The sequence below is a fragment of the Felis catus genome, chromosome B1 (genome assembly GCF_018350175.1).
Source record: "Felis catus isolate Fca126 chromosome B1, F.catus_Fca126_mat1.0, whole genome shotgun sequence".
In the NCBI taxonomy this organism is placed as follows: Eukaryota; Metazoa; Chordata; class Mammalia; order Carnivora; family Felidae; genus Felis; species Felis catus.
This window is the reverse complement of record NC_058371.1, coordinates 145933936-145944909: the sequence shown is the minus strand read 5'-3', so window position 1 is coordinate 145944909 and position 10974 is coordinate 145933936. Positions and strand designations below refer to the sequence as shown.

The 10974-nt window shown below is 37.0% G+C and overlaps 1 pseudogene; it reads right to left on the bottom strand.

Moving 5' to 3' along the window:
- Positions 1-1582: 1582 nt before the first annotated feature.
- The window catches only part of LOC109499368, a 29785-nt pseudogene continuing 20393 nt past the window's right edge, over positions 1583-10974 (bottom strand).

Here is a 10974-nt window from a genome sequence, read left to right as displayed (position 1 = left end):
AAGCAGGCTCCACCTTGTCAGCCCTGAGCCTGAGTAGGCCCCAACTAGATAACTGTGAAGTCATGGTCTGAGCCTGAGCCGAAACAAAGGGTGGGACGCTCAACCAACTGAGCCACTCCAGAACCCCTTATTGTATTTGATTTGATAGCATTTTGTTAAGATGTTTTGCACGTATACTCATGAGATCTATTAGTCTGAGGTTTTCTTTTTCTATAATGTCATTTTCTGGTTTTGATATAAGTAATATGGTCCTCATAGCATGATTCAGGAAGTATTTCCTCCTCATCAGTTTTCTGAAAGAGTTTGTGTAGAATTGGTATTATTTCTTGCTTATATGTTTGGTAGAATTTGCCAATGAAGCTATATGGGCTTAGCATTTTCTTTGTGAGAAGGCTTTTAACTAGAAATTCTATTTCTTTAATAGCTACAGAATTATTTAGTTTATTTCTTCTTGAATGAGTTGTGTAGTTTGTGTATTTCAAGGAATTTGTCCATTTTATGTCATTCTTTAACTCTGGTAATATTATTTGTTCTGAAGTCTATTTTATCTCGCATTTATATGACCACCCCAGCTTTCTTTTGGTTAGTGTTAGCATGGTGTTGTTGTTGTTGTTGTTGTTGTTTCCATCATTTTACTTTTAACCTATACATTAACATGGTTGGGTCTTGTGTTTTATCAACTTTTACAATCTCTCATTTTTAAATGAGAGTGTTTAGGCCATTTACATATAATGTGATTATTGACATCTTTGGATTGATATTATCTTACTGTTTTTTTCTATTTGTCCCATCTTTGTTTCCATTTTTCTTATTTTTCTGCTTTCTTTTAGAACAATTGTGTTATTTTTACTCCATTTCATTACCTTCATTGGCTTATTAGCTAGAACTCCTTATTATTCACAATAAAGAGATATAGAGTTTTAGTGGTTTATTTAAGGTTTATATTACACACCTTTAACTTATCACATTCTACCTTGAAATGATATTGTACACTACTTAATGAGTAGTGTAAAAACTTTGCAGCAGTATAATTCTATTTTCCCTTCCTGGCCTTCTTACTATTTTCACCTTATATTTTTACTTCTACATATTTTACAAATCCCATAATACGTTATTTTTGTTTGTTTCTTTAAGGAGTCAGTTATATTTTGAAGATATTTAAATAAGAAAAAGTCTTTTAGTTTCATTTTTCCATCTTTATTGATATATGATTGACAAAAATGTAATATATTTAAGGTGTACAATGTATTTTTTTTAAAGTTCTCAGTTTATTAATCCTCTCATAAAAAATCTGCGCAGTCTGGGGCGCCTGGGTGGCTCAGTCGGTTGAGCGTCCGACTTCAGCTCAGGTCATGATCTCGCAGTCTGTGAGTTCGAGCCCCGCATCAGGCTCTGTGCTGACAGCTCAGAGCCTGGAGCCTGCTTCTGATTCTGTGTCTCCCTCTCTCTTCGCCCCTCCCTGACTCATGCTCTCTCTCTGTCTCAGAAATAAACATTAAAAAAAAAATTAAAAAAAAAATCTGCACAGTCACCACAGATAAAGCTACTGCAGAATCTTTACTCCTGTTTTCCAGTCTTCAGCTCACTTTTTGCCAGCACCAACATTGGCTTTGCAGTCTACCTGACTTTCCTCATTCTGTTCTTGTGTTCCTTTTGCTGTTTTCTTGAGGTATTTTTCCTTCTCATAAGGCCATGTTTTGCAAGTCTACGTTTGAGTTCATTTTTCTTTATATAATTCATGGAATCTTAAATCATGCCAAAACCAGTTGTCTTGCCACCACCAAAATGGACTCTGAATCCAAATACATAGATGATATCTGCTATGGTCTTGTACATTTTGGCTAGTTTTTCCAGAAGTTCTGTCTTAGGTACTTGACAGTTGCCTTTCCGTAGTGAAGAACATCAATGACCATTTTTTTCCACTGAAGTTATCAGCTGGTGGTCATAAACTTCCTGGTTGGAAGGGTTACTGTGCTGTTCCTGATGGTGGCAGAGTTTCAAGCAGCCAAGAAGGAAAAGAGACAATATGTTTTGATACATTTACATTGTAAGATAATTACCACAATCAAGCTAATTAACATATTCATTACTTCACATAATTATCTTTTTGTGTGTGGTGAGAACACTTAAGAACTACTCTATTATGGGGCACCTGGGTGGCTCAGTCGGTTGAGTGTGCGACTTCCGCTCAGGTCGTGATCTCGTGGTCCACGGCTTCGAGCCCTGAAGCTATGCTGACAGCACAGAGCCTGGACCCTGCTTCCAATTCTGTGTCTCCCTCTCTCTCCGACCCTCCCCCACTCATGCTCTGTTTCTCTCCATCTCTCAAAAATGAATAAATGTTAAAAAAAAAATTAAAAAAAGAACTACTCTATTAGCAAATTTCAAGTGTTGTAATACATTATTATTAGCTCTAGTCACCATGCTAAACATTCATTAGGTCTCCAAAATTTATTCATCTTGTAACTGAAAGTTTGTACCCTCTGACAAACATCTCCATTTTTCCCTCAACCTCCAGCCTCTGGTAACCACTATTCTACTCTCTATTATTATGAATTCACATTTTTTTTCCAGATTCCTTATATAAGTGAAATCATACAGTATTTGTCTTTCTGTGTTTGGCTTATTTCATTTAGCATCATGTCCTCCAGGTTCATCCATGTTGCAATGCAGGATTTCCTTCTTTTTTAAGGCTAAATAATATTCCATTGTGTATGTGATGTGTGTGTGTGTGTGTGTGTGTGTGTGTGTGTGCGCGCGCGCGCGCATGTGCATGGTAGTCACATAGGCTATTTCCATACCTTGATTGTGGTGATTAATGTTGCAATACATACGGGAGTGCAAATATCTCCAAGATAGTGATTTTATTTCAATGTATAACCAGAAGTGGGATTGCTAGATCATATAGTAGTTCTATTTTTATGGAATCTCCATACTGTTTTTGATAATGGCTGTATCAATTTACATTCTGGCCAACAGTATACAAGGATTCTTTTTTTGCCACATCCTCTTGAAAATTAGGCATCTTTCTACTTTTTCATAATAGCCATCCTAACAAGCATGAGATGATCATTGTGAGTTTGATTTCCATTTCCCCAGTGACTAGTAATAATGAGCACTTTCATATATACCTGTTGGCCATTTATATATTTATTTCCTTTTGGAAAAATGTTCAGGTCCTTTGCCCATTTTTTAATTGGGTTATTTGGGTTTTTTGCTATCAAGTTATGTGAGTTCCTTATATATTTTAGATATTAACCTCTTATCAGATGTATGCTTTGCAAATATTTTCTCCCAATCCATAGGTTGCCTTTTTATTTTGTTGATTTTCTTTGTTGTAAAGAAACGTTTAAGTTTGATATAGTCCTATTTGTTTATTTTTGCTTCTGTTGCCCTTATTTTTGGTGTCAAATTAAAAAAATAGCCAACACCAATGTCAAGGAGCTTTGTCTCACTTTTATTTTAAAATTTCACAGCTTCAGATCTTACATTAAAGTCTTTAATACATTTTGAGGTTTTTTTTAAAGTTTATTTATTTATTTTGAGAGAAAGAAAGAATGTGCACCCAAGTGAGGGAGGAGCAGAGAGAGAGGGAGAGAGAGAATCCCAAGCAACCTTTGTGCTGTCAGCACAGAGCCCAATGTGGAGCTTGAACACATGAACTGTAAGAACCTGACCTGAGCAAGATTAAGAGTCAGATGCTTAACTGACAGAGTCACCCAGGTGTCCCTGAGTTTTGTTTTGTTTTGTAGAGTGTAAGGGTTCGATTTTATTCTTTGAATGTAGATACCCAGTTTTCCCAACTCCATTTATTAAAGAGACTATCCTTTCCCTATTGTGTATTCTTGGTGACTCTGAAGAAGATTAGTTGACCATATTATGTGTGGGTTTATTTCTGGGTTCCTGATCTTAGAGGAAAGGATTTCATCTTTTCACCTGTGAGTATGATGTTAGTTGTGGGCTTGTCATATATGACTTTTATTATGTTTGGTATGTTCATTCTATACCTAATCTCACTTGATCATGGTGTATAATCCTCTAATATTTTGTTGAATTCATTTTCTAGCATTTTGTTGAGAATTTTTGTATCTATATTCAACAGGGATATTGGCCTTTAGTTTTCTTTTCTTGTAGTGTTTTTATCTGGCTCTGGTATCAGTAATGTTGACCTTGTAAAATGAGGTTGTGAGTGTCACCTCCCCTTCAAGTTTCGTAGAATTCACCAGTGAAACCATCTGGTCCCTGACTTTTCTTTGCTGGGTAATTTTTGATTATTCATTCAATCTCCTTGCTAGTAATTTGTCTGTTAAGATTTCCTATTTCTTCATGAATCAGGCTTCATAGATTGTTTGCTTCTAGGAATTTATCCATTACTTCTAGGTTACCCAATTTGTGGGTATGTAATTATTAACTATTAATTGTATATAAATATTAATAATCAGTTCTTATGATGATTCTTAGTATTTCTGGGTCATTAGTTGTAATGTCTCCTCTTTCATATATTATTTTACTTATATGAGTCTTCTCTCTTTATCTTAGTCTAGGTAGAGGATTGTCAATTTTGTTCATCTTTTCAAAAACCAGCTCTTACTTTTTTGTTGATATTTTGTATTGTTTTACTGGTCTGTATTTTATTTCTGCTCTGATTTTTGTTATTTTCTTCTTTTGGCTAACTTTGGGCTTAGTTCTTATTTTTCTAGTTCCTTGAGTTAGATTATTAGTGATCTTTCTTCTTTGTCTTAATGTAGACATTTATCATTATAAACTTCCCTCTTACAAGTGTTTTAGCTACATACCAAAAGTTTTGCTATGCTGTATTTCCATTTTCACTTGTTTTAAGATATTTTTAAATTTCTCTTTTGATTTAATTTTTGAACTATTGATTGTTCAGGAGTAGATATACTTTCCACATTTGTTAATTTTCCAGTTTTCTCCTGTTACTGATTTCTTGTTTCATAACATTGTGGTTAAAAAAAAGAGGCTGATATGATTTAAGTCTTCTTAAATTTGTTGAGACTTGTTTTGTGGCTTAAGGATTATGGCCTGGAGAATGTTACATGTGTGCTTGATAAAAGTGTGTATTCTGCTGCTATTGCATACAATGTTCTGTATGTCTGTTAGCCCTATTCTAAAGTGTAGCTCAAGTCTAATGTCTCTTTGTTGATTTTCCGTCAAGATGGTCCATCCATTGTTGAAAATGGGGGATTGAGTCCACTACTGTTTTGCATTGTAGTCTATTTCCCTTCATATCTATTAATATTTGCTTTATATATTTAGATGCTCCAATGTTGGGTACAGGGCAAGTGCAAGGTTGGAGGGAAGATGGCAGCCCCAGTTCTGGGGAATTACAACAGCAATTTCTTTGTGGGAGGGAGGTAGAGCAGCATCTCTCTTTCTGGGATTCTCCCTGGCTGCTATGGCTGTTGGTCACTACAATGGAAAAGATTTGGGTGTTCCATGTGGACCAGGACATTGAAGTCTGCTGATGAACACTAGAGGGTCCTCCGCTATGAAAGCTGCAGAGAGTCCACCACTGTTGCAAGGGCTGTTGAGATAATCAGCAGCAAAGTCTCCCAGGGTTCTCCACAGAGGTGGCCATTAGGGATCACAGTGGCACCTGCCACTGTAGAATTGCTACTGATAGCCTCCATCCTTCTGCTTTGTTCCTAGCCACCTCCAGATATCTCAGCTGTGCCAATCTCACCAGTGATCCTCTTGTACAGTTATTCCCCCCCCCCTTTTTTTTGCTCCACTAAGTTGCTATAGGTTTTTAATTTGACTCTGAGTTCTCCCAGGGCTATTTTCATTCCTGGATCACTATCTAATTGTTCTTTTATGTACAGAGATGAAGACTGGTATCTTCTGCTCCATCATCTTGCTAACATCACTCTCCAAGAAAAAGTCCTTGTATTTACCCATGTAGTTGCCATTTCTGATGCTCTTCATGCCTTTATGTGGATTTAGGTTCCATTTGGTATTATTTTCCTTTATCTTGAAGGACTTTCTTTACTATTTCTTACAGTGAAGGTCTGCTGGTGATGAATTCTTTCAGCTTTGTTTTATGTCTGAAAAAGTCCTTATTTCATTTTTGTTTTTGAAAAATATTTTCACAAGGTAAAGAATTCTGGGTTGATTTTTTTTCTTTCAATACTTTTAGGATGTTGTACCACGATCTTCTAGCTTGAATTGCTTCTGATAAGAAATTTACTCTCATCTTTATCTTTGGTCTTGTATCATATGTCTTTTTCCTCTGGCAGCTTTTAAGATTTGCTTATTATTACTAGTTCTAAGAAATTTTGCCGCTAAGCTGTGTTAGATAGGACCAGACAAGATTTAGTCTATGATGAAATCTTACCAATCAGTGGGGCAATAATCTTCTCAGTATCCTAAAGCTTTCCACTCTGGCTGTTGGGAACATGCACTATCTTAGTCCATATTGAGCTATGAATACTCTTCCTTTAATCCTTTCTCCCCCAGCTTCAGATAGTTTCCTCACATGTATGTGTTAATGAATACTTAACTGAATATTCAAGAGACACTCTCTGAAGAGCCCTAGAATTCTTTCTCCATGCTTTCTCTTCTCTCTGCCACTTCTAGCCTACTTGACTTCCTCAGACTCCCAGCTCCTTCTCTTCAATTCAGGGTTATTCCTCCTGCACTGCAGCCTGAAACCTTTCTCTAGGCAGTAAGCTGGGGATAGTATAGCTTACCTTATTTGTTCTCATTTGACAGGGGACAAATGCCCTTCATAGACTGATAGCCAATATCTTCAAAGCCATTATTTTACAGATGTTATCCATTTTTTCTACTTATTTCAGGCAGAAGGGTAAACCTAAACCTGGTTACTCATCTTGACTAGAAACAGAAGTCCACAGTGACTTTAAAATTTTTTTAATGTTGGGGCGCCTGGGTGGTGCAGTCGGTTAAGCGAACGACTTCAGCCAGGTCACGATCTCGCGGTCCGTGAGTTCGAGCCCCGCGTCGGGCTCTGGGCTGATGGCTCGGAGCCTGGAGCCTGGAGCCTGGAGCCTGTTTCTGATTCTGTGTCTCCCTCTCTCTCTGACCCTCCCCCGTTCATGCTCTGTCTCTCTCTGTCCCAAAAATAAATAAAAACGTTGGAAAAAAAATTTTTTTTTAATGTTTATTTATTTTTGAGAGAGAGAGAGAGAGAGAAAGAGAAACAGAGCGTGAGCAGAGGAGGGGCAGAAAGATAAGGAGATACTGAATTCAAAACAGACTCCAGGCTCCAAGTTGATAGCAGAGAGCCCGACAACGGGGTCAAACTCATGAACTGTGAGATCATGACCTGAGCCAAAGTTGGACGCTTAACCAACTGAGCCACCCAGGTGTCCCCACAGTGACTTTTTAAAAAAAAAGTGCAAATCTTCTTATATTATGCTACTCATAAAACCTGTCAATGGCTTCTCACTGTTCCTAGGATAAAGTCCATAATTCTCGACAAGGTTTTCAAATTTTGGCCACTTCTAGGATATCTTGTGCCCTTACTCTCCCTTTACTCTTTGTTTCAGTTACTCAAACTCAGTGGACACTCTGCCTCTCCTCCCCCTGCCTTTACCCCATGCTTTGTGTGCCCCCTTCACCTAGCTCACTCATACCTACAAATCAGTTTGTCTTGAATGCCACTTTTTTTTTTTTTTTTCAGGAAAACTGTCTTTGGCTTCTCTCAATAAGTTATGTTTTAATCATTGTCCTCATAGGTTAGAGATCAATATTAAGGTGGTACTCTCTAATATATCAGGAAATTATGTTAAATAATTTCTGAGCATGTTTCCAATGATAAATTTCCAAGGTTTGATAAAATAAACATTCTTTAAAAACAAATACATTATTTGTATAGGATATATATACATATCTTACTTATTAAGATTATAATACTTTATTAAATTTGATTGTAGAAGTGTTGAATGGGATCTGGTAGCGCTTAACTTCTCAGGAAGGCTTCTTTGAATGAGGTTAAACATTGCCATACCCATTGTACCTCACCTATAATTTGTTATTATTTCAAACTCAATATATTGATAAAGTACTCAGTATTATCAGTATGAGAGAGGTAGTATAAAATCAATCTCATTCCAAAACAAAGTTAAGATTTACTTAGTAAAATAGGCTCATATGCAAGAAACAGCAAGGAATTGGACAAATATTTATAAGCTAATAATTAAATGCGTATTAAGTTGTATATTCAGTAAGTCCTGCCCTTGCTCCTCTAAGAGTGGAAAGGTTTAGAGCAGATTAGGTAGAGAAATCAGGCATTCAAATTTAAGCTAGAGAAGGGACTCCAGAGGCAGTAAATATTAGGTAAATTAGTTAATTATCTGAAATAGCTAGAAGAAAAAGGAGGCAAAAGAATAGGTAGGTATAAAGCATTGCCCAAGAAAAAAGTTGATAAAACTGAATCTGTTGTCAAATGCAAGGAATACATGTTAGGTCAAAAGCTAGAAGACAAATCATAGGTCATAACTTGGGTCAACACGAGAATTCAGTGGGAGAAAGAAGTAAGATGGCAATGAAGCTGGAGGACTTAGCACTCCTCATATGAGAAGGGCTATAGTACCTGAAGCTCCCTGAAGCCTCCCTGTTACTAAAGCTTAATTGTTTTTGGGTGTGGATCACATGTTGAAAATGTGAGGGGCCTGAATTAAAGGAAATTGGTTGGAGAGATTTTTATTCTGACCCCTGCATAAACACCCAGGCTTTCCTTCTCAAGGAAGGGAAGACTTTCCCAAGGTTTTCCCTAGAAAACCTAGGTATCAAATCTCTTTGGTGGGATGCTCTGTTCCACCTCTGTGCCTTAAATCAGTCATTTATGGCCATGGCCCCAGGTATTTGTCTATTCTGATCTGTTCACTATGATTATTTTGTACACAACTCCCTGCTTCCTGATCTGCACCCATTCATTCCATAGTCCATCTAGCCTCTTACTGTGGCTCCATTCCAGATTACAGTTCTGCTTCTGTCCTTTGAACTAGACTTTGGTATTTGGTTTCCTCTTTCTGATTCTTGGCTTGCTCTCAAAAGTATGTTCTAATGATCATGCCCACTTCAAATGACTTCACTTTCATTATTCTATAGGGACTCAACCCCTGTTTCTTTGGCAACATAACTGCCATTTCTGGCCATGGAGTGGTGCCTCAACAAAAACCCCTGGACCTTACATAAGAGATTCACGTCAGTGCTTGTTCATATGTGTTTTTCTTTACTAAGTACTGTCTCCATTGGATGCAGTGCCAGGGCTGGCTATAATAATGGCAAAGTCCAAATCATTCCCTCCTGTGTGTTTTGGCTCATTGTCTCTGGCAGTTGGGCTAAGTTGCAAAGCATTGGGTTCAGAGTGGAGTTTTAATGTCAAGTGTACAGAGATTAGTGAAAATGAATTTTGGATGCAAGAATGGTAAAACTGGAAGTAGAAGTCCCCTACTTTATGGTCAGAAATCTAGAAAGTAGTGATGGGTGGTACATATCTCTTATGAAGAGCCACAGAGTCTGCTCTTTGTATTGTCTTTCTTAGTGTTCAAGATTGTCAATTTAAGCTTTCATTGGTTTAACAGGTACTTATTGAGTACCTACCATATATGTATTAGGCTCTGGGTTAGAACTTGGGAATACAACAGTGAGCAAAAATAATCATGGTACGACTGTTACTCAGCTTACAAGCTAAGTGGGTGAAAGATATTATGCAAGAATCCACAAATTATCTTATAGATTATCAATAAATATGATATAATAATGTAACTATTGATATAATCAAATGTAAATAAGATAATAATTAATGGAAAATAATTAATAATTAATTAATATAATTAATGGAAAACATAATTAAGGGAAAACTGAAACTATGGTAATTACTATAGGGAAGAAGTACATGGTACTATAAGAGTATAATAGTTCTTTCTCGAGAAATTATTGTTGATCTGACATGGTAAAGGGAAATAGATAACTAGGTAAAGGAGGGATAAAGTACATCTATCCTAATTCCTTCTGATAAAAGGAATTATTGTGGCTTCAAGTAGTTGAAAGATGGCTATTACTGCCATTGTGTCAGAAAGCTATGAACAGCATATTGCCATATAAGTCTAAGAAACAGGTAAAGGCCAATCACAGAGGGCCATTGTAAAGCTTCTGTCTTTACCTAAAGAAAGATGGGATGCCACTGAAGTGTATTAAGCAAGAAAGTGCTGTGATACATGGTTTGAAAAGGTCATCCTAGTTGCTTATGTGGAAGAGGCCAAAAGATGCAGTCAGAATGCTCATTTAGTAGATTCAGGCAAGACATAATGCTGGCTTACACTAATATGTTAGTAGTGGAGGTAACTAAAAGTGGTTAGATTCAAGGTGTATTTTAAAATCAGAGAAAATAGGACTTCCTGATGAATTGAAGATGAAGGATGACATTTTCCTCCGATCTTTGCCCTCCCTTCCCTTTTAGAAGATGATCTTATCTCCTATTTTACCAGAATAGAGTCATTAGGCAAAAACTCTCTCATTTACCTGCCAAAAACATGCACTTGAGAAGGGCCTAGGGAAATTGATATCTTCAAGATTTCAGTTAAAGGGCAGGAACTTATCTGAAGAAGGAGATGGAAGGTGTTATGATGATGATGGTAAAGTAAAGGATGAATGGAGCAATTCCATTTGCCATATAATGGAAGCTTGGGTGAAAGGTCTGGTGAAATTCTTTGAGGGGGACAGACTATGGGAAGTAGCTGGAGGATTTGACTTAGGTGGTCATAGACATAGAAATTGGCAATCCGTCGGAAGTCAGGACAATGCTGGTTCCAGAAGCTGAAGACTCGCGTGCTATGCGGCCTAAATAATAGTGGATATGAAAACCACAGAAGCCTTGCATCAGGAGATGTCCATGACTCCTTTGGGTTCTTTTGGATTTCTTCCAGGAATTGACCGAGCCAAAAGTTATGGTGATGCTAGGTATAAAGGAAAACAGTAGACATGAAA